Source organism: Falco naumanni, chromosome 4, assembly GCF_017639655.2.
Source record: "Falco naumanni isolate bFalNau1 chromosome 4, bFalNau1.pat, whole genome shotgun sequence".
NCBI lineage: Eukaryota > Metazoa > Chordata > Aves > Falconiformes > Falconidae > Falco > Falco naumanni.
Window position 1 is genome coordinate 70,867,075 of NC_054057.1, and position 27,868 is coordinate 70,894,942.

Below are 27,868 nucleotides of genomic sequence, written 5' to 3' on the forward strand. Positions count from 1 at the left end.
GACTTGGTGCTGGTTTTTTTATTCTTATTTGCTGGAGAAAGTTGTTTTTTTCTTCTGAAAAATGTTGTAAGGAACTTGAAATTCAGATTTCAACCAGCTGTATTTCTTATCTGATGTCCTTTCACAACACTCCTGTGCCGTTGTCAGAAATGTATAATCACGTCTTGAGAAAAAAACCTTATTGCCAGATTCTGTTGATTCTGTGTAACTATATTAAAACATAAGAAATTACCTTGGCACACTGATGATTGTTTTTTGCCTTGTAAAAGCTTGAGAAAGGATAAAGTGAACATTAGACTGGCTGTTTTCTCCTTCTATGGTTTATATTAGTGACTGACCTTTCTTTGGAACGAGAGATCTAAAAATGGCATTCGTTGCTGGTGACAGGGTGTGTTTGAGATGCAGGCTCTACCCAATCAGTTACTCAGACGTAGGAGTAAGCTATTTCTATGGAACAGTAAGATGGATTAAATGCAGAGTGGCATTAAAGGGAGAGAGTAATGCAGAAGCATCACTGTTGTTTCTTGAATGTAATTTTAAGTAAATGACCTTAAACTGCTCACATGCTTGAAAATAAATCTCTGTTCTGCTTGGGTAGTGTTTCCACAGTGCTTGTGATTTGCAAGCAAATATGAATGAGACAGATCCTGAATTTTCATTTCTTTTTTTTCTATTTTCTGTCAAGCTAGCAATTCATTAAAAAGCAAGTCAAAAGTTACCATAAAGACTTCTTCAGGAAGGAGATACAAATAACCTGCCATGCAGCAGTGGTGGTATGTCGATGCTGCCGGCCTGGAGCAGGCGCTGGCACAGGGGTCGCTGGGTGCCTGAGCCAGCTGCTCCCCAGGCAGCACCCCCCCTCCCAGGTCTGTGACCACAGAGGCAGGTGTGACACACGGGGTGGGCATGACCACAGGCTGTGTGTGTTCTCCTTGTGTGGGCTGCAGTAGTGACCATACCTGGCAGGGACTGCATCCTGTGGTCTCCACGCCTGATTTCCCCTTTTGCTCCTTAACAGTGCTTTTCACTGCTCCCGTGTCTCCACCCCAGCGTGGGCTTTGGCAGGGAACATTTTGGGGGGACAGACACTCTGCTAGGATGGGGACTGCACAAGAAGATGGGGTGACTGGTGGTGTTCAGGTGGTGCAGTTTCACCTGGCCCAGAGCAGAAGACCAGGCAGTGCCTCCAACCAGAGCTTGCATCCTTCTGGCAGAAGGCGGTGACAAAGACTCCTGCTGTGGTGGGAGCTGTGCTGGCAGAAGGAGGCACTCTGCAAACCTACAGGGAGTCAGTTTATTTTCCTTGTGTGTGTGACAGCTCTTATCCATCCAGAAAGTGAGGGGGAGTGAGGAAAAGAGCCAGACCGTGGGGACATCCCAGCGCCCTGCCCTCAGCCCACTGGTGGGGAGGTGCAGGAGCATCAGCTACTGCCCAAGGGCCCGGATGCCCGGTACCTGCCCCGGCAGAGCGGGGCTCTGGCCCCCCGGCACTCGCCTCTCCTGGCTGAGGCTCAGCTCTCGCCAGGGCTGGGAATGGCCTGGCCGTGCCGAGCCCCCGCAGTGGCTGGCGGGACCCCGGCACAGGCTGACGGCAAGCTGTGCAGCCTTCAAACCTGAGTGATGTACCTGCCATTAAATTATTCTTTTAAATTCTGAACTTGGACAATGCACAGTGAGAAGTGCATCACAGGCATTTGGCAGCAGCTCAGAAAGACACTTAAGCATATGCTCAATGTTAAGCACATCAGCAATCACGCTTCTCCCCAGGAAAGCGCATTCAGAAGAGCTGGGCCAGGGCTTGAAGGGCCATCGGACTGCAATAGTTCCAGGCAGGATCATCGAGAGATCCTCTGAATGCATTCTCCTCGGTATTTGGGGTTTTAGGTAAAACTAAGGGGGTAAAAAAAATCCTCTGTAGAAAAACGCATTACACATACAGAAGCAGGCCAGTGAATGTATTTTGATGAATTTGGGGGAAGCCAATTTCTTTCCCCCTACCAAAAAAAAAAGAAAAAAAAAAAAGACAGGGGGCCACAGGTGGAAGGGACCTGAACTAGCTGCCCAGGTGAGGAAGTATTCACTGAATAGGTTTGATGGAAATAATAGTAATTCATAGCTCTGGAAATGTCTAAGTGCTCCATTTCTGTATTTTGAAAGTGAATGATTTCAACTCTTTTACCTATTAAGCATAAAATATCTTGAAATTTAACTAAATGTTAAGAATATGGTTAAAAAGAACTAAATACTATGAAAGTGGACTAAAATATTCCGTTCAAGTTGAATGAAAACACCAGGTAAGTCTGAAACTGTTTCGGAAACATGTATGGTCCCCTGAAACAAAACCCTTCACTTGCAATGTTTCAGTGGAAGACATCATCCAGTAAAATCAATATTACATGTGCCAATTTGTAATTTTTTTTTATTATTTTTTTTTTGCTTTTCTACAGTGTATTTAAATTATTAACCCAATGGATAGGGTATAAGTGCCTTAAAGAGAACAGAAGGTGGCACCCACACGTTTTTCCTGCTGCTGGCTTTAGCATACCTGTGCCATGGGTTTCAGCCCTCCCTGAGCAGGAGCGGCCACAGGAGCCGGGCAGCCGGGCTGGGCAGCGGTGGGTGTTGGTGCACTGGCAGCAGCGGTAATGCAGCACCGTGGGGCAGAGAGCACGGGATGGAGCCCCTGCCCCCATTGCCACCCATTTTGTTTGTGAGGAATATAGAAGTGGTGCTGCTTTTAGAAACTGAGGGGTGCTGTCAGACTCCCTGGGGGGAAATTTTATGCAGTGAGAAGAGGTCTGGGCTGAGGAGTGCTTCCAGCACAGGCAGGTGAGGACATCAGTGATAGTGGTGGAATCAGAAAGGGATCCAGGTTTCACATGCTCCTTGCCCCTGTCTGTAATAAGGTTTTTACACAAACCAGGGGAGATAGGGACATGCGTTGCTTAAAGAACTGTTTAAGCTTTTCTACCTTTATTTTTGAGAAAGGCGGTGGCTGTGCATCCCCAAAGCTCTCTCTTTGGGAAGAACACTTTCGCCAAACTGAAGTACCTACTCTGGGTGATGCTGTTGTATACCCGTAATGAATGGGGTTTGAGAACACGTGTATCTGATCTCCTGAGAAAAGGCAGACTGACTTATGTTCTTGAGCATGTGGTTGGCCGCAAGCTCAGCAATGAATTGAACCCTAAAAACCTCTCTTTCATGACAAAGAAGTCATTAAAGTGGTTTTATAACTGCACATCCCTAGCATGACAACCTCTGCTCACAGTACACTTACAAAGCTATTTTTTATAATGCTGTGTTGTTACTATTCTCCACCTCCAGACAAAGTAGGATGTCGCAGGAAGGCAACTCTGAAAGGGACCTTTGGCAACAACCGTCGCTCCCGAGCGATATTCTTGCTACTCAGCACAAAGCCTTAATGTGTTTGCAGTCCATCAAGGGCTGCCCGTCATTCCTCCTGTCTCCTGCATGTTTGAACTCCCCTGTATTGTGTTTGCGTCAATTAAATTCAGAAAATTGTGTTCAAATGACATTAAGGTTTTGACACAAAGTTTCAAAAGGAGTCGCTAAGCAAGGTAGAGCCAAGAGCTGGTATTTCATCACTTTCCACCTACCACCACTAGGAACGAGGTGGTTGTAACCGAGACAGAAAACGCTGACTTTCCGTACAAATTTTCCAAAGGTGAAGCGCAATTCTCCAGCTGGGATATGTAATTTTTCTTCATGAACCAGACTAAGTAGGAGTATATCTTTCAGCAAAATAGTGCACCCGTAGTTCTCCAGGCCATCACAAAGCTTTAGGCTCAACAGATGTGTTACCAGTGCAGCAAAATCATTTGCTCTGTCAAAGAGGAAAAAATTCTGTGTGTTAGAATGTACTGACCAGCCAGGCAAGCAGTGCTAACCCCAGAGGAATGGGGTGGCTTCCAGCTCCCCTCCCAGCCCTCCGGGAAGGTGTCCTAAACCCCGAGCAGAGCTGGAAAGTCTCAGTGGTTTCTGATCTGGTTTAATGGGGCAGCTGAGCCCTTTCCTGCTGTGCAGAGAGCCAGCAGCGCTCACAACGTACTTGCGGAGGACATTGTGGGTGTCCCCGGAGCTTTATTTCAGAGGACAAGAGCTGATGCTGTCTTCAGGTATCACAGGCTTCTTAGTGATCCACTCTGCTGAGACCAAGCAGATCTGCTGCTCCCATCTCCTCTTGGGGCGGGGGTGGGGGGGGGTGGGGGGGCGGTTCAAGCAAGGAGCTCACTCATCCTGTGCACAGCTCAGCACGTGCCGGGTGTCATCAGGGACATTTGCTTCATTTCACATTTGCAGCTAACCAGAATTTTATACAGATCCTGAATTTATAAGTTGGTTTTTTTTTTATAATTACAATTATTTTTTTTCTCCAAGAAACAAGGCATAAAATATGGTGATATTATGGCATCTTCAATTTTGTCACAGTTGGAATTTTATTTTATTGTGCTGGTTGGCAGATATCAATACTTACTAAGAGCATGATGATACGTTCAAATAGATTAACTGCTTCTATTTATCTTCTAGTTATCTTCAGATTTGGGGGGGGGGGGGGGGGGGGGGGGTGTTGCACTGCCATTACAGGAATCAGTCACAGACCCTCAACATTTATTTTAAGATGAATTACAATGTTATTCTTTGGAGAATTTTGTACTTTCCTCTCATGTCAGCTCTAGCGCCTGTTCCCGTTGCTGAAAGGAGGAAAGCTGTGCTGTGAAAATGTTGGACTGTTAGTCATTCAAACTGACTTTGAATTTCAAACTTGGACCCTCACTTTTTGAAAAGTTATTTCAAAAATATACATTAAACTGGTTTTTTTTCTTACTTTCAAACATCAGTGGGGGTTTTAGATGTATTTCTTTACTAAAGTCCAGTATAAGATTTAGGATATCATTATGGTAGGTAAATAATATGAAATTATCATACCTAAAAAATTAAATAAATTTGAAAATAAAATTACAATACTTCGAAAAGGCAAATCCTGCATTAAAAATCTGAATATTCTGTGTATATTACATGCAGAAACTTGCACTTCAATGCTTTTTCACTTTGTAGGACTTTTCCATTGCAAATTCTACAGAAAAAAAAAAAAAAAAAAGAAAATTAAAAGGAGAATGAAAATACCAACTACCAGTAGAAAATTCTTTCAATAGAAATATCCAGCTGAGCTGAATTTTCAGTTTATATTATCAGATGGTATTTTTTTGTTTGTTTGTTTGCCTTTAAAGCCATTCCTCACCCCCACCCCCAAAGTTCCCCACACAATGGTATGTCAAGGAAATAATCCCCATAAAAACACCTTAAATGTCAGATAACCCCCTGCCCCAAAGCAGAGAGGCTGCTGACCGATGAGTGCAGACTGTCTTCTCTTTCCCTCACAGATTCCAGAGCTGCCACACAAGGCAGAGCAGTTCTGCAGTTTCTCAGTTGGGAAGGAGCACGGGTGCTCACCAGGGGGTCGGGACAGGGCAGTACAAGGGTGGCCTGCAGAGGGGTCCTCGCTGCCCCCCATCCCAGCCCTGCCTCTTGTGCCTTGGCTCAACAAGCATGTTGGATGGTGCTGCCGGAGGGTGGCTGAGGTGAGCAGCTGTGCCAGCCGTCCATACCAGGAGGAATGGCTCAGTGGGAGAAAAAGAACGCGGACTGCCAAAGAGGGGGCCTTTGAAGCCAGGAATGCTTTTGCAGCATGTGTGCTCCATGCCATGACAGCCAGCCAGGAGGGGAGCTAGCACGAAAAATGCTCATTAAGGAATCAAAAGAGCATATGGCTCCTCACTGCTTTGATCCTGTCTTCAAAGACACCCCATGAGCCACCTCCTCTTCTTCTGCAAGGCAAAGCCCATGCAGAGCATTGCCTGGCATGCACGGGCATTGCTGGGGCTGTGGGACAGGGCAGGACTCAGAGTGAGGAGAGGAAGAGCATGTCCAGCTGCCCACCTAGGGTCCCTTGCAGCCCCCAGCCCACTTACAAGGTCAACGCTGAGGTTTTTTGCTGCAAACACAGAGTCAGTCATGCAGTTTATGAATTTGGTCATAAATCCATGGAATAGCACAGGAAAAGGTCTGGAAGGAGATTATCAGGACTTCCCCCTTGCTCCAAGGTTGGTGATGGTTCGTGCTAGTCTTCAAGGCCACCACATGTTCATGGTTCTGGTGGCTGAGTGACACCAGGCCACCAGTTTGTCCTCCAGCTGATGGCAGGGTCTCTGGAGGCCATTTCAACTTCCTTACAGCTCCTGCCCGCAGCACAGGTGGGCTTGGGTGGCATGGGGGGGACTTGCCTTCTCTGCTGCATGCACCATGCAGGGCAGCGTGGCCAGCACCGCCCAGTGAACAGCATGTCTCTGGATGCTGAGGGAGACCAGACAGGTGGAAGCTACAGGAGAAACCACCTGTCAAGGTGAACAGAGGGCTGTTTCCCATGTAATTCTGTTGTTCTGCTGGCAGAGATGCCTGTAGCATCCAAAAGGCTGAGACGACGTATTGATGGACACTCCGCTGCACAGCAAAGCTTGCAGGGTGTTGACATTTTCTCACTTTTGACCTGAATCACATTGAACTGAAGGCAAAAATTTCCACATGCCACCCTTGTCAGCTGCTCAGTTTAAAACAGCAGAAGGTGATGTCAGGCTGACCCTACCTGCAGCAGCTGGGGTCAGCAGCATCTGGGGGACGGTTCCTTTCTGCCATTCCTGGGCCAGTCCCACAGCGGTGGCATTAGGATGCCCTGTGGCTGCCTGGGGACACGCTGTTCCTAGACACATGCATGTCTTGCTAAAAATGTTTGCTGTGGGAGCCTGGATGGCCATTTCATCCAGACTGCTGGAAGAAGGATGGCAGCATGCACGTCAGCATTGCCTTGTCCTCAGATCTCCATGAGAAATGACAAAGTACAACTTAAATATATTCCTTTAACTTACTTTCAAGCCATTTTCAGGATCTTTGAAATATTAGTTTTACTGGTACCACCTTAATGCAATTAAGTTTTCAAGAAAAAAAAAAAAGGTCACGGTGCTTGAAGAGCTCTGCAGTTTAATACCACGGGGTATTTCTGCAGTGCCTCTGTCACTGGCAGCACAAGGAGCACACAGTTACAGGAGCTCTCCAGTACCTTGCTAATAGACCTGTGGATGCAAGTGCATTTCATCCACCTCAGTCATACAGGAAAAATGCTGTCTTTTAATCTCACAAAATAGTCTTTTATAAGATAAAAGCTCTCAGGGTATTAGGGACAAAATTCTCACACTGGAAAAAATGTTAATGGTTTTTGCAAGGACCATTCATCAGCCAGCCACACTGCAGCACAGGGTGGGGGCACACGGGTTTGATGCAAACATAAATGCAAAAATACTTAGAAGAGTTATAAAGATCAGTCTTAACTGTTTGCTTTTGAATGATTCCAAAACCTGAGTCAGCTGAGGAGTGCTCGTATGCACCATGCTCGTGTCCTATGGTGCAGTGTGAGAGGGTTTGATCCTCTGCCTTTTTACTGGATTTTTGGAGCAGAACTACCTGCAGCCCTCAGTGGAAACTTACCTAGTACTGCCCTGGACATCAGTCACTGCATACACCAGGCAGGGCGAGAAATAACCCTCCTTGTGCTACGTGCCCAGCCAGAAAACCTCAGCCGTCAGTGCTGTTTAAAGCTGGAAAAACAAATAGCTTTGTTAACTAGTTGGGGATGTGTGAAGGTTAAACCTGACAGCAGAAAGCAGTCAGGACATTTGCATTCAGCGTACCTCTACGTACACACACATGCACACAATACTCAGTGAACACCGTTAAGGAGCTCCAAGACAACAAGGCTATATTTAAAGTGTGCAGAGTTTATGGTGCCCTGTTTCAGGCTTTGTTGTAGTTTCTCTCTCTTTTCCCCCGACTGGCTGTGTCTCCTTACAGTCCATACACAGATCTGACCTGAGCTGGCACCAGTCAAAGGGTGCGAGAGCAGGCATTAGTCTTTCACAGTTAATAAATACTCTCATTCTCCACAGGCTATTGCAAAGGCACTAATGGTTCACATCTTTTGAATAAAACATGTCACTATTGTCCATCTCAGATCATGGATAATTACAACTATCGTTGTCATCATATAAATGCTCTTGTAGGGTAGTTCATGTATTGTAAAGGATGGCACAGTTATATCAGGCTCAGCATTGATGTCAGTACTTTCTTTGTAATTATAAAGCATATCAAATATTAAAATGCAATTAGAGTCACTACAAATTTTTAGAAGTTTAAGAATGGCTTTCTACTTTCAGTCAATCAGATATTCTTTTGAAAATTAATTGCATGAGGATGGGAAACTTCAGTCACAAATTTGGGTTTTAGCAAATATTTTCTAAGTGATAGAAATCATGTCTTTAACGATATTAAAAAAAAACCCCAACATTCTGCCACTGCCATTTAATCAAAGAAGAGTTATTTAGAAAGGAATAATTTCAGTGTGTGACATCTAACGGGGTTATGGCTTTCTGGCTCCCTCCCTGAAAACACTCACAAGCCCAATGGTAGCAAACACAAAAATTGAAACAGGAACCGGTAATTTCACAACAAAACTGCTAAAAAGTGGGAACCTTTCTAACCTGCCTGTCCCTTGAAAAACTGAATAACTGATTGCTAGTTATTTGTTACTGAGAGCGAGAGCTTATCTTCCTATCTCCTGGCTAGGCAGAAGGCCTGGCCGAGCGCCAAATGAATGCATCCTTGGCTTCCCTGAGCACGGCACTGGATGTGGAGTGAAAGGCTGAGGGAATACCGGCCCCATCCCACACCGCTGAGCAGCCAAGTGGAGGGTGAGGATTGCAAGCCAGAGGGACTCCAGGCTCAGAGGTATGGGCTCAGGCAGTGCTCAGGCAGCCCTCCGGAGACCTGCCTGTCCTTGGCATCCTGGTGTCTTCTGCATCAATGGAAAAAAACCACAGCAAAGTAAATCGTTTGAGCTGCTCACTGCAGACACATCTCTCCCTGCTGCAGGCACCAGAGGGTGATTTTGGCATCCCAGTGGGGAGTCTAAAGTCAGGCAGGATAAATCCATGTCTGGCCGGGTTTGAGGATGCGGGTCCGATGCCTGATCTGCAGCGGCATCGCACGCAAGGCTGAGCCCACCCTGGGGTGGGTGGCTGCCAGTGGAGTGGCCTGGGGCACATGAGGCTCTCCCAGCCTGGCACGGCAGGATAGTACCCGCGGCTGCTTCTCACTGATCTCAGGAGACGAGGGAATTGGCCAGGCTGGGAAACTCAGCCCTGTGCCCATCTGCAGCTTTCTGCATTCTCATACTTTATCAAACTTGAACTCCATCCTGAGGTGATTCCCACATATGACTGAGAGAAGATCCAGGCTGAAAGAGTCATCAAATGCTGCGTGAGCCAGAAACCAAGTCACTCCAGTCAGATGGGAAGAAGACAACCTTCGTTGTCCATGCCATTAGGCCATTATTGACTTTCTGTTTCTATGTTATATATTTTCCCCCAGCCAAGGAACAGGTAGAACATGATTCCTCACATTGTTACAAAGAACCACAGACCTGCAGCACTCCGTTTTCAGTAGCTACGTGGGAAGAGTGGGCTAAAGGTAGGATATGTATAATCTGAAGTTCATTGCAAGTCCATCCAACATGTAGTAGCCACTTTTCATCAGGCTTTGCCATGACAAAGCTTCACAGGAGACAGGAAAAGAAAGTGGGGAAATTATGAAGTTTGACAGTGATTAAAAACATTCTCTAACCCCTTCCTTTGGTACTAAAGAGCCATTAATCACAGCGTGGGTATGGATTTATGTAGCGCTCAGCAGTGACCATGAAGGAAATAATCCTGACTCTCCTTAAAAAAAATACCCAAGGTTAAAGATCTTCACCGAGGCGCTCAGAAGACCCACAGCTGCCCACCTCCATCAGTCACTGGGGATGATTTTGCTGCCCTGAGCACGGCTCCATCCACCACTGCCGCTTTGCTGGCAGAGCAGGTGGGCTGGGCCCCAGGGGCAGCCCCTCTGCCCATGGCGGGGGCACCGTGTATGCCTCTCCACTGCCGTGCCCGGGCATTGCACCCCTGCTGCTCCTGTCACCTGCCGCTCAGGACACACAGAAAATTACCTTCATACTCACCACATCTTTTTTCCCCAAGGTGTCTCTTACTTTGAGTTTAATACAATTTTTTATATATATTTCGCAAGGAGCAGTTTTATCAAGGTCAAAATTACCAAGTCCTGCCTTTAACTAGACGCCAGCAATGCTCGTGTTGTAGCTCTGTGTTTCTACAAGCCCACGGGTGCGCAGTGCCCTGCTGCAGGCTGTTCAAAGGCACCATCCTAAGAGATAAATGAAGCATCTCACCAGCGATCATCATTCTCACCTTTTTAGAAAGCCACTGAAAGCTTTCTTTCAGTGGGGACACGTGGCACCTGAGCGTGATGAACTGATGGAAAGGTTTGTGCCAGCTAATTAAAACCAAGACACCTATACCCTGGAACAGAGCTGCTGTTCTGGGTTAATAGCTGATTTAAAAGGATATCACAGTTTGTACACCGATTCTCTGGTTTTGGTAGGGTGCACAAATTTAGCAGAGACAGCCTGGAAAACTAGCTGAATTAGACTTGCTTCCTACCTCTATCCCCTTTTCCCATCAAAAACTTCACACGTATTGGACAACCAAACCACAGATGAACAGTTGTTGCATCATTTCTGTAGGCATTTTTGTAGAAATATTAATTTGAGGGCAATGAAAGCATTTTCCAGCTTATTTTGTAAAACACAAACCCAGATGATTCCAAGAAATTAACTTCCAAGAAGCATACAAATATGGAACAGTGATAACACCTCATCGATAAAGGTCACTTTTTTGTTTTTTTTTTTTTTTTTTTTTTTCAGTTCTAAAGTGAACATTAATTTAAGGTCATTATGTGCTCATAACATTTTTCATTTTAAAAATAAATTACTACTGGGAATACAAAGATCATAAAATTGCTATTGCTTACAGACTCATCCAGCAGCATTTTATTTTGCAGTCTTTTGAAGGGGGAGAAAAAGGCATAGCTGTACAGAAGGACTGACAGACTTGAGGTTTGCACTGAATGATACAGTTTCCCTGAGAGAAATCTGTTGTTCTGCAACAGTGATTATTTTACCTTGTGCTCTTGAAAGTTGCTACAGAAAATGTTAAGAACATAAAGTACCACTTAAACCTTGAATTGTCTTGCTTGGCTAACTTCAATTCTGAAATTGTATTTTGTTGCTATAGTCTGCTTTTCAGTCTTCAACTCAGCTGAGGCTGCTCAGACATTATGAATTCACACCAATATATTTCACGGACTATCTTTGGGGAAAAGGGCTTTTAAAGCAACTGTCTTTTTACAATGTGTTTATGCCTCATTTTTTGGATCTAATGCATGACATTTGGAGGGGGAGGGGGGGGACGGGACTGCTACTGCCCTTATGGAAAGGACAAAAGAGCTTTCATTTCTGCTGTCGGTCCATTCTGATACTCTGCTTACAGAAAAAACACCTCCAGACTCTCCCACAGCTACACAGTGTCTACAATATTGGTGCCTTGGGTGCAATTAACATTTTTTTAATAATGGAGACTAATACCCTGATTTGTTAATAGAGGTAAATTCAATTCCTTTGATAGACACCAGTCAATTTAGGCATACGTTGAAGTTAAATGCCTTTCTGCATTGAGGTGTTGATAGGCAAAAGTGTTTGGAGCAATGGGAAGTACAAGATGTTTAGTTGGAAGATGAAAGGTAAGTTTGCATTTTCTCATCAACCTTCAGACTCACACTGGCACTGTCTTAGGGTAAATTTTTAGGCAAAAACAAACTTTAATGTTTGACTTTTATTTCAAACTTAGGTGCAAGGTAGATTCGTCTGAATTCAGGCTTTTCCTGAATTCAGGGAAATATGGGATCAGCTGTTGGCTCCAGTGCTCTGGTGGCCAATTTTGAACATTGGGTTAAAAAGCTGCATTTCTAGAAATGGGTGAGAAATGCTTATGTGAGCAAATATACAAAAGAAAAATGAAACAGTGTCATAGGAAACAAAGCCAGAAGGCTGGAAAAGGCGGCTGCTCAGCAGTATAGTATGTGTACCAGACACTTCTGATAAGTGTAAATTAAAATTATAAAAAATCCAAAATGCAGTGACTAGAAATGTCAGTCATAGCAGATCCCTCTGACAGGCCCCACCCCCCGCCCCAGGCCAGGGTGCATCCAGAGGAGCTGGATCTGGGTGGTGTCTGCTGGAGCTGCCCTTTTTCTGACCAAAACACTCCCCACGCCACAGCAAGAGCCCGGAGACCCCCAAATCACAGGTCCTCTGCTCATCTCCTTGCTGGTGTTTGCTGCACGCACTGGAAGAGAGGAGTCATTAACACATAGCTAATGATGTCAGGCTTGTAGTAGAAAGTCTAAGTGGTCAAGTAATACCTAAATTAATTCATTCCTTTATATGATTCATCAGATTAATCACTAGACCTTTTAATTTACAGTTCACCTTTCTGATTTATTTTGGTTTTGTCATACTGCTATTAAAGGCACTCCTGTCACTGCACACGCTGAGCTAAAAAAATATGTTACAAAAGCCTCAGCTGTTAAATAGTAGTGTATTGGTAAAATGATTGCAAGAGAGCAGATGGGTTCCCACCACTGTGCATGTTGGCCCAGGGCTCCCAGTAAATATAGAAGAGCGATTTCTGTCATTCTGTCAGCATATTTATATACTGCCAGTCACCATCCTATCAAGGGCAGAGTAGTATTAGCATTCTTCCCTAGTGTGGTTTTTCTTGATTATTGAAAAGCTTTGCTCTGGTATGCCAAAAAAGTCACATGAAATGTTAAATGGTAAATAGATTAAATAAATGAAGGGTAATGACCCACCTGGGTATGAAACACTGGCACTCTCTACCTTCCTCTTTTCTAGAGGCACAACAGAAATCTGAGCTTCAGAGGCAAAACCTTCACATATAATATCTATTGGAGAAAGATGGGGAAAGACAGAAGTCACTACTGTAGAGAAGATAAACTGGAAGTTTCTATTCACGGGGTGGGAGTTATATTAAAGAATCACAGAATCACAATGTTAAAGCCAGGCAATCAGAAATACTTCTTTTCACCATAACCTTTTAGCTCTGATGCAGCCTGTGACCAGGTAACAGTGAATTAAAGAGGCCGGTAGAGTGCAAGGAGGGCTAGAAACGCCGGAGCTGTGAGGACAGGCCACACTTGACACCTACAGCTTAGCAGAGATCAGTTTTTTTCAATAGAAGGAAAGAAAAAGGGGAAAACCTTCACCACAGATGTACTATTGTCTTAATCATATTACTTGCAAGGTCTGAAAACATTGAGTCCCTCGAGAGGAAAACAAGGAGTCTTTTCAGAAGAAAAAGTTTAAACAAAAATGTTGCCTCTCCCTCACTGGACTGCGTTGGATGGTAAGTAAAAAGACCTGAATTTATCTGAGGGTAAAAAATTTAAAGATTAATCTATACCCCTCACCTGCCTCCACCTAAAGCATTTTGCAAGTGCCTGTGTGCTGCGTCCAAAGGCAGCTCAGCGGCCACGCGGCACGGCGCCAGGCACGGGGCTGTAACAGCCCTTTCCTCGGCCAGCGACATCCTTGGCCGGGTGCAGCAGCCTGCAAAACGTTAGCAATGCCGTGTCTTGCGGGACGTTTCCGTTTGCTGAGACACTCTTTTGATTTAGGTCTTGTCAAATACCAGCTTGGGAACGGCACTGCTAGAGTCAGAGAGCAAAGCCCTAAAGTGAGGGGGACAGAGGCTCTGCCACAAGACAACAGGCAACGGCCGTTTTGGATTGCCAATTAGCAACCCATAGCTTTGGGTTGGAGTTATGGTTTTTAATTGCAGTTGGCATATTTTCCCAGTGCTTCCCTCAGGGCAAAGCAGTTGTTTGTGGCCCTAAAGGGGACACATGCCCCGGGCAAAGGCGATGTGTTCAGGGCTGTGGGCTCCAGGACAACCAGCACCAGGCACAGATGTGACCAGCTGGAGCAGGACATGCCCGAGGGGGGACTGCACCTTGGTTCCCTCTGCCAGGGTGCCTGACCCTGGCGCAGCTGAGGGCAGGACGTGCCGCAGAAGAACCAAACCTAGGAAGACCTGGGTCTCCTCTGCTCCAATGTTTGCCCCCAGGCAGGGGAGTTTCCCTCGACTGGCTCGGGCAGGAGCTCCTGGCCAACACACTCTGCCCTCAGCAGGACGGGGGCTGGCTGTAGGCACCGCTGAGGGCCAGAGGATGGGCGCTGCCACTGCCCCATCTTCCCTCCCAGATGTGCCTCTCCCTGGGGGTCATGGACCTCCAGGCAGATTTCAGTATATCTCTGAAATATAAATGGAAGGGTATACTCCCACGTTGGATGGAAAGGATTTCCACCATATTTCTTAAATGAGATGAAAAAGATACACAGCTTAATAATATGTGGATTGTCCTGTTTGCCCTCTCCTCCCTCCGAAGGAAGCCTGCCACCCAGCTGCAGACATTCACTTCCCAACTCTCCTCTGAGCATCAACTTTTCCTGCTCATAGCAAACTCTAGAAGGGCCCTTTTTATTTACTTGCCCCTGAAAGTGATTCCTCAGGACTTTTACTCTCGTATCTTTTGTGTCAGTGTTATATGGGGCAGGAAAATAAATCCCCTCTTGGCTACAGAAATATTTTTCAAAAAAGCCTGATAACCCTCATATTTGTGAGCATAAATTTCTTTTTTGAACAAGACCGAAAAACTATTTTCAATTTTGATGACAGGCATGCATAAAATCAGTGGTCCCTTATCACTTCAGGACCTCATTCTGCGGCACCTTCTTCCTAGGGCAAATGTTGTGAAATAAGCTTATTCTTATCTTCTGAAACAGGTTTGCTAGTTACAGGAACCCAGTGCCTTTGCTTTTGATGACATCTCTCCATTGGTCTTAATGGAGAAACTCAACTTCTGAAAGTTTATAACCCACTCAGGCATGACATCTCCGAGAATCCACTTAATTCCTTCACTATTTTTTTTTTTATTATTATTATTACGACTTTCCTGTAGTCTGCACAGGTATTATAAAAAAAACTGCTTAAAGGACGATGGGATTATAAAACTTCCTTTAACTTCAAGCCTGAATACTACTTACATTTTTTTCTAATGGTTGTTCAATAAGGATGTTTTCCGGTTTGAATTTGTCATACTACCTTCCTTCTTGTGGGATCCAAAAGCATCTAGTAGTTTCCACTAGTGAAACACAGATGTATCAATGCATCTACATCTCCTCTCCCCTAAAAGAGCTAAACAAAATGCCAATGAGGCAAACCCAAACTCAATCAAGCAGGAAAACAGAAGTTTTGTATGAGCAGTGGAAACTAGACTGTTCTTCCCCCCATCCCCCACGTACACCCTGAAAATAAACTCAAAGTGTTTCTGCAGAGGATGCTGGCGCTGTAACGGAAGAAGCCACACTCCTATGAGCGTGTATGATGAAACCCCCTTCTCATAAGGCTGTTTGCTGGGGGAAGAACCAGCAAAATGAGTGTGACTGATGCGCAGCGTACGATACAAAAGTCGAGTGACTTTGAGATGCTGCAGTTATTTCCACGTACACCAATGAGAATACAGCCCCTCAAAGCTGATGTAACCCTAACCCCCAGCAAAGAGCTGCTGCACGTCAGCGGGGGCTAAGGCAGAGATTTGGGAACAGGCTTTTACCAACAGTCGGTGTATGCCTGGGAGTTGCTCTCCCCCAGAGAACTGCTATCCACCTTCACAGCTGCTAAAACACCTTCCAGCTTCCCAGAGGGAAATGTTTATGGCCCCGAGCGGCAAAGAACTCTTGATACTCATCTATCTATCTGTCTGTCTATCTGCCTTTTTATCTACCCATTGAGGACAGGAAAGGGACTAAGCACGCCCACTGCTCACAGAAGCACTAGAATTCACATTCCTTCTTTGCAAACCCCACAAATTTTCATTCAAGGGAAAAATTAAATTTAACCGGACTTTATTCTTCAGATTGTTTTATTTTCCTAACAGTTTCACCCCTTAGAAACAGAGTGGTAAGCACAGCCTAGGAACTGAGCCATGAACACAGAGCTCAGGTAAATACCAGTCAGTCTGCTCCCAGCCTGTGCTTTATTCTCTTTTCTCCTGAAAAGAGAAAATTATTACAGACATGCAGATGTCCCATTTTCTAAGGTAGCTGCAGTCAGATATGTCGCACATCTCCCTCCTGGAAATGGCAGCAGCTACACCCATTTGCAGGTTAAAAGACAGTCACTCCCTCTCTGATGGCTTCAAGTCTTCGAGATAATAAAACCGCATTTCTCTAAAAGCAGAATTTATGCACCTGAAGTCTTTCAGGTATAAAACTACCATGTGCTATCACTAGCAGAAGGGGGTCTTTTGCTTCACTTTATTCTCTTTCCTTGAAATCAGACCTGTGCTAACCAGCTTTTACTTCAGATTTTTGTCTGTGCGGAGCATGTGCTGTCATCCTGCCCAACTCAGCTTATCAGAAAGGTAAAACACACCAGTCTGGGGGATCCAGCATGGAAAAGGACCACAGGCTATGCACAGCAGCATGCGTAGGCAGCGGTGGGGTGGGCTGTGCCAGCCTGCTCCCTGCTAGCAGAGGGGGCCGGGCGCTGAGCCCCTGCGGGAGCTGGATGGCTCCGTGCCGCCTGCTGCGAGGGATCCCAGCACCCCTGAACCCTGCCCCCCTGCGCCTGTCCAAACAGTGGGATCACTTGTGCTGCAGCAAAGGGAGTTATTAAATCTACGGAGGCATTGCTAGCAGTAATCTTAAAAGAGTAGATATCCTGCTTCACAAGTCCCTATGCTCTGGCTCAAAGATGGGGCTGACCTAACACTGCTGGCATTTTAGAAAAATCACGTTCTACTCTAGATCAGGATTTGAAAAACAAACCTTCTCTGTAAGTGCACAGAGCTGGGCATAGACTAATAACGGGAACTGTGTGACACCTGACGCGTCAGCCCTGTTTTCTCTGCCAGGCTATCGAGGCTTCACGCTGCTGGAAGTGCATCGCTTGTGATGAGCAGAAAAACCAGAGCTGAAACTGAGCAAGCAGAGCTCAGAAATGTATGTTAGTCCTTAATGAAGACTGACTGGTTGTTAAAAGAAATGTTATAGTTTTGCTTTAAAAAGACTAAAACTCAAATCTGAATTCAGTACTTCTTGATCCATTATAATAGAATCTGCTCAGACAGAGAAATCTTATGAGACTATTTACCTACTGCCTCTACTTGAAGTAAATACTAAAGAAGAGTAAACGGGCTGACGTATGCTATGCAAATAACATGTACAATTATCAATTAAACCCATGCATACATAGTGTCTTAATCACTATGTGGGTTTAGATAGTATTTGCAGCAAACAAAGGCAGTATGACAGGATACAGCTGTCTGTGGTTTTGTACTTGATTGCAAATAACGAGTCAGGAAGAAATACATTAACCTGTCCATATCCTCTGCCTCATCACTGTAACATAAATGATAAGAAAATTTCCTCTTTGCCAAAGCGCAGCTGCTTTACTCTTTCAGGGACTGCTTTTCTAAGAGCGGAGACTACTTGTCACTTGTACAATACATAAAGCAGAGTGAGATTTTTCACAAGCTGTGGGCTTTAAAGCAAATCTAATCCTACCAATGTTAACAAAGTGAAGCCAGTTCTGAGCTCTTCTTAGAACCCCAAAGGATTTGTTATTTGTTTTCCTGCAGAAAAAGGTGATGAAGAATATAATTGAAGAAAAAAATAGTGTAAAAAGTGAAGATAGTCTGTGAAATAACTTCGCAACAGCATTTCTGGTAAAGAAAAGAAAAAAAAAAAAAAAAGCCAAAATATCCCTGGTCCATTAGGGTTAAATCTGGAAAGGGATCTGCGGCGAGTGGGGAGATAATGCACTGTGAAAGCCAGAAGGGCAAGGCTGGCGTGTGCTGAGCTGGGGCAGCTCTGAGCTGCCAGATGTCTCGACTGCACTAAATTTTCAGGGACCCTCCTGACATAGGGAGCTGCTGCCTTGCTGTCCCCACTGCCAGGGCTTGGCACCACAGCTTCGCTGTGCCTTTCACTGGAGCTGGGTGGGTTTCACACCCACCTTGTGCCCCACCCCACCCTTCTGCAAGGTGCCAATAAGCTTCTCATGACAGAGTTCAAAAGTAAGCCAGTTGGTACCCAATTGAAACGGTAGTTACCTTTACCATGTGGAGTACTTATATCACCGTGCTTATACTCACAGGCATTTTGTGAGTGATGTCTGTAGATGAATGACTGGCTCTTCTGAATGAGGGCACAAAAAGGGATGTTCACAACTGTCACTGTTACGCCTGGCATAGAGCAGGGAGAAGCTGCACGGACCTTGGCCACTGCGTGGGCCTTGGCAAGACAGATGGTGGTTTAAAATGAGCCTAGGTCTGAAAAGGATGGAGGAAAGGAGGGGAGAAAGGGGGAAAGGAAGGAAAGAACAACAACTCTATATTGTTTTAATAAATGATATAAACCATTTTCACTTTTTTAAACGTAGGTTCCTTCTTGGAGAGAATATTTAGAAAAAGAGATTCAAATAACCCTTTCCCTTTTCCTTCTCCTGTGGGGAAGTGTTTATAGAGCTGCTTGAGAAGCTGGCATATATTTCCAGCCTTCACTTGTTGCAAGAGATTCAGCTCTGCTCTTAACCTCTTCTCAGATGGACTGTGATTTTGGTTTCTCTCCTGACACCAGTAGTTTTAAGTAAGAATAAACTTCATCCTTGGCCAGTGTCCTACATTTCAGACTTGAGCACTGTCTCTCCGTGGCTAGCCCTGTGTACCCGGCAGCAGCTCCTTGGCAATCAGCTCGGCTCAGCTATTTTTGGCAGCCCAAGGGGTCCCTTCCCCAGCGCGGAGCAGAGCTGAGCTGCTGGGCTTGTAGCCCACTTGGCTGTGAGTGCCGCATTGCCATCGGCCTCTCTGTAACAGGGAGCAGAGAGCGGGAGGTCCTAAAAATATATGAAAGGATACAAAGAGCTAATGCTGCTCGTTCGTGCTCTGTGAAGATGCATTATTCATAGTGTACAGAGAGAAAAGAGGGAGCGAAGTTGCCTGGCAAAGCCCCCAGAATGGTTTATTTACCCCTGAGTAAAAACTTAGATTTGTTGAGTAGACTCCATAAATTTAGCAGGACTCCTGAAATGTCCAGATGTTTCTGAGCAGATGAATAATGTTCTCTTTCTGAAAGCTTACTGAATTTTTTATTATTTTATGCACTATTTGTGTGGGCAGGTCCTCTGAATGAAGAGCAGTAAATAGCAACCTCCGGTGCTGCTACAGGTATCCAGCAAGAGAGAAGAGCCAGAGACACTCAGCTCCCCTGGGAGGTCCTAATGATGTCCTAAGGGTGGCTGCAAGTGCAGACAACTGTCAAATGGTCAGAAAATAAAATACTGAATCAATAAGTTAGACCTCTTTTAGGAGTCTGAATATAGCCATGCTATAAGGAGAGGCTGGTTGAGCATCGCTGGCCGTGCCCTCTGACACAGCTGCTGCAGCCAGCTGTTGTGCTTTTGGGCAGCCAGACCTCCAAAAAAGATTTTGGAGTTAAGGCAGCGATTGAGTTAGGCCTCGCTGATGAACCGATGCTGCATTTTTTTCAGATTGGAAATAATTTCTTCTCCATAGCAATTCTTTAGTAATGCTGCTTTGACCAATTTGAACTGGAAGAGAAAGACTTGCCTACGAGTAGGACAGCAGGACAGATGTATATCTTTACCTTGTTTATTGTCTGGAGGGCTTACGCTTTCATCTGATTATGCTCTCTCTGGTGAGATTCCCTCTATGCTTAAAATAGAAAATGCCACTAATGCTGGGGCTGCTGACAGGACTGGGGTGCCTTCTTGAAAGCGGTTTTCAGTGTTTACCGTCTCCACTTAAACCAACCCTGCATCTTCTCTATCTATGCCTGCACTGCTGGATTAGTGCCAGCCATATGTATTTAAAGAATTGAGCTGGCTTCCGTAACTTTATAATGGATGTATAATTATTTTGTGTTTTTCCTTCCAGATTTTGGTTTCTTCTGTTCTTGCTTCTATTGCACACTGCCTAAAGACTTAATTTACTTGAATTCTCAGTCTTTGTGTGTGTGTGCTTTCTTTACTGATCAAAAAAGAGCTTATAATGATTCTGGGTGTGTATATATATGCTTGCTGTCTGTATATGTTCCTGCTTTTCTGTGCTACACCCACATGCACATATATACGTATATGCATACATACAGCTGTGTGCAGTCAAAATGGAATTTATCTCACTCGTTAAAAACCACTGGCAAGCATTATAGTACTGCAGCCTTGGTACACTGTTCACATTCACACCAACTGTAAATGTGACCGGCTCCAGCCAAGACTGAGCTGACCGTGCTCAGGACTGATGCCCCGGTAGCTGGATATGACAGAGCGGCTCTCACCCTAAGTCCCAGCTCTCCCTTTGCTCTCATGCTGCCAGCCTTGCACATAAGTCACCTTGAGCAGCTACATGCCAGGCTGCAACTTAACCCCAGCCCAAATCGCACCCAAGATGCAGCAACAGGCTTTGTTGCTGCTTTATTTCAAAGCGTACCTGCAAGAGGAGAAGACTGCATCATCCTCCATCTTTTGTGACTCAGCTGGTGCAGTGGCATGGGAAGGGACACAGCTCCTTCATGGCTCCCCCTCCCCCAGCTCCAACCCTACCTCCAAAGCCACACAGCAGGCTCTCCTGGAGCGGGCAGCTGTTCATCACATCAATGCTTTGCTGCCACCGAAGAAAATGCAGCATTCATAGGAGATGAAGAGGAAGCCAAGGGCCCACAGGGCAGAAGAGATTCGCAAGGCAGATTTGTGAGGAGGCACAGCTCTGTAGCTTAGCAGTCAGTACATTACCCAAGGAAAAGAGAACGTGGGGCTGGGAACACTGCTTACACACGTCACGTTAAAGAGCTGTTGGTAAAACCCAGAAACCACCCTGGGATGAGAGGCAGGACCCTAAACCTCTCTTGCCAGCTCAGCTTCACCTTCACTGCATCACCACTGACAACTCCACTGACTTCATGCAATAACGTACCATTGCCAAGATATCTGTCATTTTTATCGGTTCCTATAGCTCAGCTGCTCAAAACTTCCTGCTGGTGCCATTTAGCCTCTCTCCTTCTCATAGATAGCTCCTAGCTGCTAATATATACTAACAATTTTCACAGTCGCCTGCTTTCCATCTGTTACAGTTTCACTGCTGTTTTTGGTCTTATTTCCTCTATGATCTCAGCTTTCTTTTGTTGAAGTTACACACTTTTTCATCCTTACTGTGAATTTTTGGCTTTTTAGACATCAAATAAGATTTCTCTAAACAGTTCTCCATTCTCAATCACGTTTCACTGTATTTCAGTTCCTTCTTGCAGATGATTCAATTCATAATGGCTTTCAGCTTGGTGACATTGGCGTTCCCAAGGTGTGAATGTGGTTGGTTAGGATTTTTTTCTCATGGTATGAAATGGATGCAATGCAGTCATGCTCTCTTGCACCTAAGTATTTTTTAACTTCCAACTGTATGGTCACCTCTTTAGAGGCCAATGTAGCACTCCCAGGGCTGGCAGCAACACTTGGTGAAGTACAAAATGTCATTTATAATTTCAGAAAGTTCTGACATTTAAGTATTATGATGTAAATCCTCCAGCAGCTGCCACTCACTCGGCAGCCTGCCTGAGAGCTCCCTGTTATGGACAGGTGGGGAAGGAGCTGGTGTTCTCAGTTTCTGCTATGAAACACCAGGTAATACCTGATCTTGTGAGTTATTCCTGTGAGCAGTCCACTTCAGCGTTGTCTGTCTCATATATGGGTAAGGCAAAATTTGTTCTAGCACGTGCTGCTCTCTTGTTTTCATCCAGCTGATGCTCCCCAAGTTATCAGAACTGCTTTGCACATTCAAGTCACACAAACCTTTTGGGTTTCAGCAGCAGAAAGGTCAAATATATATTCATAAATTACTAGCTCCAGTTTTTTGCACTTAATCATCAGGCATGTAGCACCTCTGACTAGCAACTAAAAACAATTCTTCTTTTTCACTCCCATGGTTGCTTGACCTCCAGCAGAGTTAATTCGAACTTTTAATTCAACCCATCTGTAAAACCTTCCTGTTCTCAGGGGCAGAGTGGTTAGAAGGTGCTTCAGGTTTGCCTGAGGACATTTGCTTTCAGGATTATGGCTTGACAGGGAACATCTCACATGGAGCATCCCCAGGTGGCCAGGTCTCCAGAGTCCATGCACTAGATGTGCTTACCCTGAGAGAGGAGCCGCAGGCCCTCGGGGCTTTCTTTCATCACCAAGGAAGAAGGTAAGTGATGCTGAGCAGTACCAGAAGAGCCAATTACAGCGTTACGATCGAAGTCAGGTCACCTAATAACTTGGTATCTAATAACCGCAGATACAGGAATCTGCAGAAGAGAAGCACTGAGGACTTTGTAGCGCTCAGTAGAAATCCTGCACCTTTTTTATTAGGGTGATAAAAGAAATGAAGTGTTAAGTGGGAAAGATGAGTGCTGAAGGCTACAAGAAAAGCATCAACTACTTTACCAGTAGCAATGGTTTTGAGCCATGGGTTTAGGTGCTTAGAGAAAAAGGATCACTAGATCAGGTCTATAAAGGCACTGAGGAACCTTCAAAGGTAACGGCAGATAGCTGATTCCCTATGGATTGATGATTTCCAAAGACAGATTTCATTCTGAGGCGGTGAAAACAAAATTTTCGTAGTCAGAGAATTTTTTACTGAAATGCAAATTTAAACAGTTAAATGGCGTTTATGCATGTGTATGCATATAAATATGTATCAACTTTCCTTCCCCACTTGACATGATTGCAAAAGAAATTCCCATCCTGACTTTTCACACCCACATGCGTACAGCAAGAAGGAATTTAAAGGTTGCTTGAATTTATGTATCCACTGTGAAATTCCTGAGTAGTGAAAAGTACATTTTGTTGAAGAGATATGGGTGCTATGTGATTTGCTGTTTAAGGGCCTCCAACTGAAATGTTACTGTACATCATGTAACACTTCACTGAGTGGGAGTTCACCTTGCTTATCTGGGGCCAAAATTCTGCAGTGTTCTTTGCTGTGCAACAGCTACCCTTTACAATGGAATTAGGAGCCTTTAACTGGTATTACATAAATGTTAATTAGTGCTTAGCAGTCCCTAAAAAAGCAAGGAGAACTTCCTGCCATCGACCGGCCAGAATGCGATTGTTTGCTATTAATGTTGATGGTATTGCTGCGGGCAAGAGATCTTCAGGGATCTAAGAAGTGTGATATGCAAAATATGGAGGTATGAGTCAACAACTTCGTAATACATAATGGAAAGAAACAGAAAATACACAGCTGTGATAAACCTTTTGTCATTTGGCACCTACAGCCTCTGTTCAGAGAAGAACTTGGTGGCTCAGGAGACACAGCCACATCCCGCTGCCTGCCTTCTGGCCAAACCAGTCTGTCCCTGCCTGGCTCTGCCCAGAAGGGGGTCCCTGGGTGGTGACAACACTGCAGTGACCTGCAGGAGCTATCCCTGTCCCATTGGTAGCTGTGCACTGTGCCCAGCTCCCCGCAGCTGGTCCAGCTTCCTCCCGAGCCTCTGCCTGTGTCAGGCACATCAGGGATGGTGAAGCCTCAGGAGCCAGAAGTAGGACTTCTACAGAGCAGCCTTGTGCCTTTCACAGAAAAAGGCTTGAAAACTTGAATCAGCCCCGTTCTGGTTTCTCTGGGCTCCTGCCTGGGCTGGCCCTGCCCGTGGGGATGCTGGGGCTAAGGGAGGAAATCCTGCAAAAACTCAGGCTGAGACTGAATGCAATGCCAGGGATACTCACAAGGGATTTCCACATCATGCAGATTACACATATCAAACTGAATTTGATTTCCTTGCTGGTTGGCATGATTGACTTATCATCGTGTATGTGTAAGTGTAAATAAATAAATGCATTTTCCTTATGCTTTGTGGATACATGTCATAGATTTGACTTTTCTGTCTTAGAGAGCAAGCACCAAAGATGATTATACTGTAAGAAAACATGTCACAGAAAATGTTTCATAGCTCCAGCCCTCACTGACTTAATACGTGACTCAAAAGGCTGCAGTCACTATTTCAATTGCTTTCATGCTGCCGGCTTTTTAAAGAAAACTTTTTGACAGCAAAACAACAGACTTTGTTTGCCATAAACCTGGCAAACATAATGAATGAATTAAGAAGAAAATTAAAATATCAAGGATGACACTGCAGCAAATTTGGCTCTCCTGAACTCACCAGTGCCAGTGATGTCAGGCCAGCTCTTCCTTCTTTAAATTAAAAAAAATGTTTGGTCTCAGAATAATCTAATTCCCAAGAATAAATGCAATGGAAAATCCAAGCTGGATTTTTCTCAAAAGGATAAGGATCAGAGATTCAACGCAACTAAGAATAATAAAGGATTCATATGCAGGCAGCTTAAAATCCAGCAAGTCCTCATGCCCAGACCACTTACTGAGCAGCTCTGAGTCTGCAGAGCAGAGTATTGAACTCTGGGACCTCAGTGGAATTTATTCCAACCCTAAGTCCAAATATTGTCATTAGTGGGACTGACAATAATTAGGTGCGCTGATACCTATTTCCCAATGACTACTTAAACACTTCTGTAAAAATGATGCCAGCCAAAGCCTCTTGCCTTTTTGGCACTGTGGAAATTGTGTGCCCAGGCGAGCTGGGAGCAGATGTGGGGGTGACTCAGTATGGGTCACCCGCCTCGGGACTGCTCCCGTTCCAGCCCGACACTGAAAAAAGGGATTTCATGAGGCTGGCCGTGAGGGAGTGCTTCACTTTAGAACATGTGCAGTGCTGTAATAAACTTAATCTTTATTAGCTAATGCAAATAGAGCAAAGTCTGCAGTAATTGTACCTTGACTGTGTAGATTAAAAAAGAATAAAATCACTTTAGGTTTGCCCTTGACATAGGTCATAAAGGAATAGACAGAACCCAGATATAAAGAATTTAGCAGTGTTTATGAAACCTTAAATCTAACTTCAGAGAGAGTTGTGCAAAGATCAGGAACAACCAGATGTCTCTTTGGATGTTGTCAGATGTGTAGGTAATATCAAGAAGGGCTTAAATATATAAATTAAATAGCCATCTCGGGAGTAGCTCAAAATCACTTGTTTTGATGAGCCACCTTAGAAATTTTCATGCAAATTTGCAAGCTAGGAATGACACACTGTACACACTGCTGGGGCAGAAAGCCTGTGACAGAGCAGTGTAATTGCCTTGTCCCAGCACCAGTCACATCTCCAGTCTGGTCCTCTACAATTAGTGGCAGACCAGTCAGCTCCTGGTTGTATCACAGGCGGGAAGGTTTTGTTAAAGAATTGTTCCTGATTTCTGAGTAATGTGTTTTCTCCAGGCTTCATCTTGCAACAACTGTCCCATAAATCATGTTCAAAAGAAAGTGTTTAGAAAAGCAACCAAAAGCTGTACAGTTTGTGCCTTTTACTAATAATTGACAAAGATCTGTAAGTGTGCAGCACATATACAAATGCTATATTTTCAACCTTTTTAATTGTCTGGGGGCAGTCACGAGCTTTGGTAAAAATTGCTAGCAAAGATGAAATAGCCAACTGTGTTTGACTCTATTTGCAGCAGACCACATCCTTCTGCAACCACTCACATATTTGTTGATAAATACACGATGAATTCACAACAGTCAATGCAACAGAAATAAGCTGTAAAATACAGAGCAGGAGTTAAGAAGTTCATGCTCTGGAGCAGGGGTCCTCAAACTACGGCCCACGGGCTGGATATGGCCCCCCAGGGTCCTCAATCCGGCCCCTGGTATTTACAGACACCCCCCCGCCCCCCCCACCTGGGGGGGTTGGGGAACTGAGCAGCCGCAGATGGCCTCCTGCCACTTCATCCGCGCACCGGCCCCCTGTTTAAAAAGTTTGAGGACCCCTGCACTAAAACATTATTATCAGAAAGCTGTATTTCATCCACATTTGTAATGAACATATCAGAGACCTAATTTCTTCCAGTCAAGGAAAGTAACCAATTCTGCACTGCCAAAAATTTATCATTTTAAAAGTAGTTATGAATCCTATCAGAAACAGACCTATTTTCCCTGCTCAGACAAACGAGCACACAAACAAACAAGCAAAAAAAACCAGCAGGAAACAAAAAATCTAAACCAAATCCTATCAGTTCAGCTTCATTCTGTTTTTCAAATGATTAGGAACAACAACATAATTGCCTATTTCTGGTCTATACCTCCCTGGCTGTTCTAATTAATAGTGGCTTGAGGCAGAATTTATTTCTTAGCTCATGAGATAATAGGTTATTGATTGATCTGGGAGCTAATAGCCAAGGTTATGTCTCACATAAGGAGTGATTGTGTGGATTGAAGTTCATCATTGATCCTGTTTCCGCATACTCGGGGGTCCATATGTTTAACTGTCACATAAATAAGAAGAAAAGACCCTTAATGGCATTTACTGATTTCTAAAGATGTGATTCCTCACCTGCACCCACCCCGAGTTACTGTGGTCAGCCCAAACAGCCACTACGCTTGCCACCAACCTCCATGCAGTATTTGCAATCCCCCAGATCCCCCCTGCCACAGGGAACAGGAGGAGCTGGTGTGCTGAGGTCATCTGCTCTTGCAACCACGTTCTAGATTTCACTGCTGCTTCATCTTGTGACACTGCTCACTCATCACGGCACAGATACTGAGGAACCATGAGATGAATACAATGCCCTAAAGGGTAGTTTAGAGGACTGAAAAAGGACTGGAAGACATTAAAATGAGAAACTAATGGAGCCATAAGTGCAACGTGGAATTGAATGGAATTATTGAACAGTGAGCACATGACTGCAAATGCAGAACTGGGTGGAACTTAGAAGGTCCGCCCTAATGAAAACTTCAGGATCATAAAATCTTGTCTCATTGCAGAATATTTAGTGAAAAATATTTGTTTCAGTTATACTATTTTGGCTGTTCCAAGTCATAACATCCAGAGTAGAAAACCTTATTGGAACATGTATTTCTGAAATGTGTTTGGGAAACATGGAGGTTTCGATGAATTCGTATAGTTCTGCAAGAGATTTGAGTTCTCCGTATTGGGATGTTCAGAACGGGAAACTCTCTGGCAGGAAAAATAAAAGGAAATAGAATAAACCGAAATGTCCACTTTGTATAGATGAAACCCAGCATTAAAATTATTATTTTATATCAAAACATTTTGAACTGTTCCAATTGCAGACAGAACCAGTTCCTCTACTATTCACCCATTCATATCTGTATCTGTATATTAAATTAAGTCTCTATTGGGAGCCATCTGGACACTGATAGTGAAAAGCAAATGCAGACAATTACCCAACTGTCTCTTGCAATCTTCTGCTAGTATTACTGTGAGGTGCAACCCGTTATTTGTTTTTAGGTCATTGATTTTCCTAGTCATGTAGGTCATTTCCTCACATCTCTGGCTGGCCCTGTCCTTTGAGGACCCACGGCTAACACAGGCACTTTGAATAGTCTTTTTGAGACCGTTTGCTCACTAATTGTTTTTTAAGTGCCATGGCGGTTTGGGAATTAATTTTGACTTCCAGTTTCCCAGTCTTTGTCCTTTTCCAAGCTTTAACTGAACTTTTGATCTTCAGGTGCTTGCCCAGCTCAGTCAGGATTTCCTAGTTTGCTTGTTCACATGCACGTAATCATCAGGGAAGACACTGCTCATGAAGATATGTGAAGGGAACATAAAAAGTTTTTAATTTGACACAAGCATTTTGGAAGATTCTTACCCAGTGGCAGGCACATCTTGTTTTTATTAAGGCAC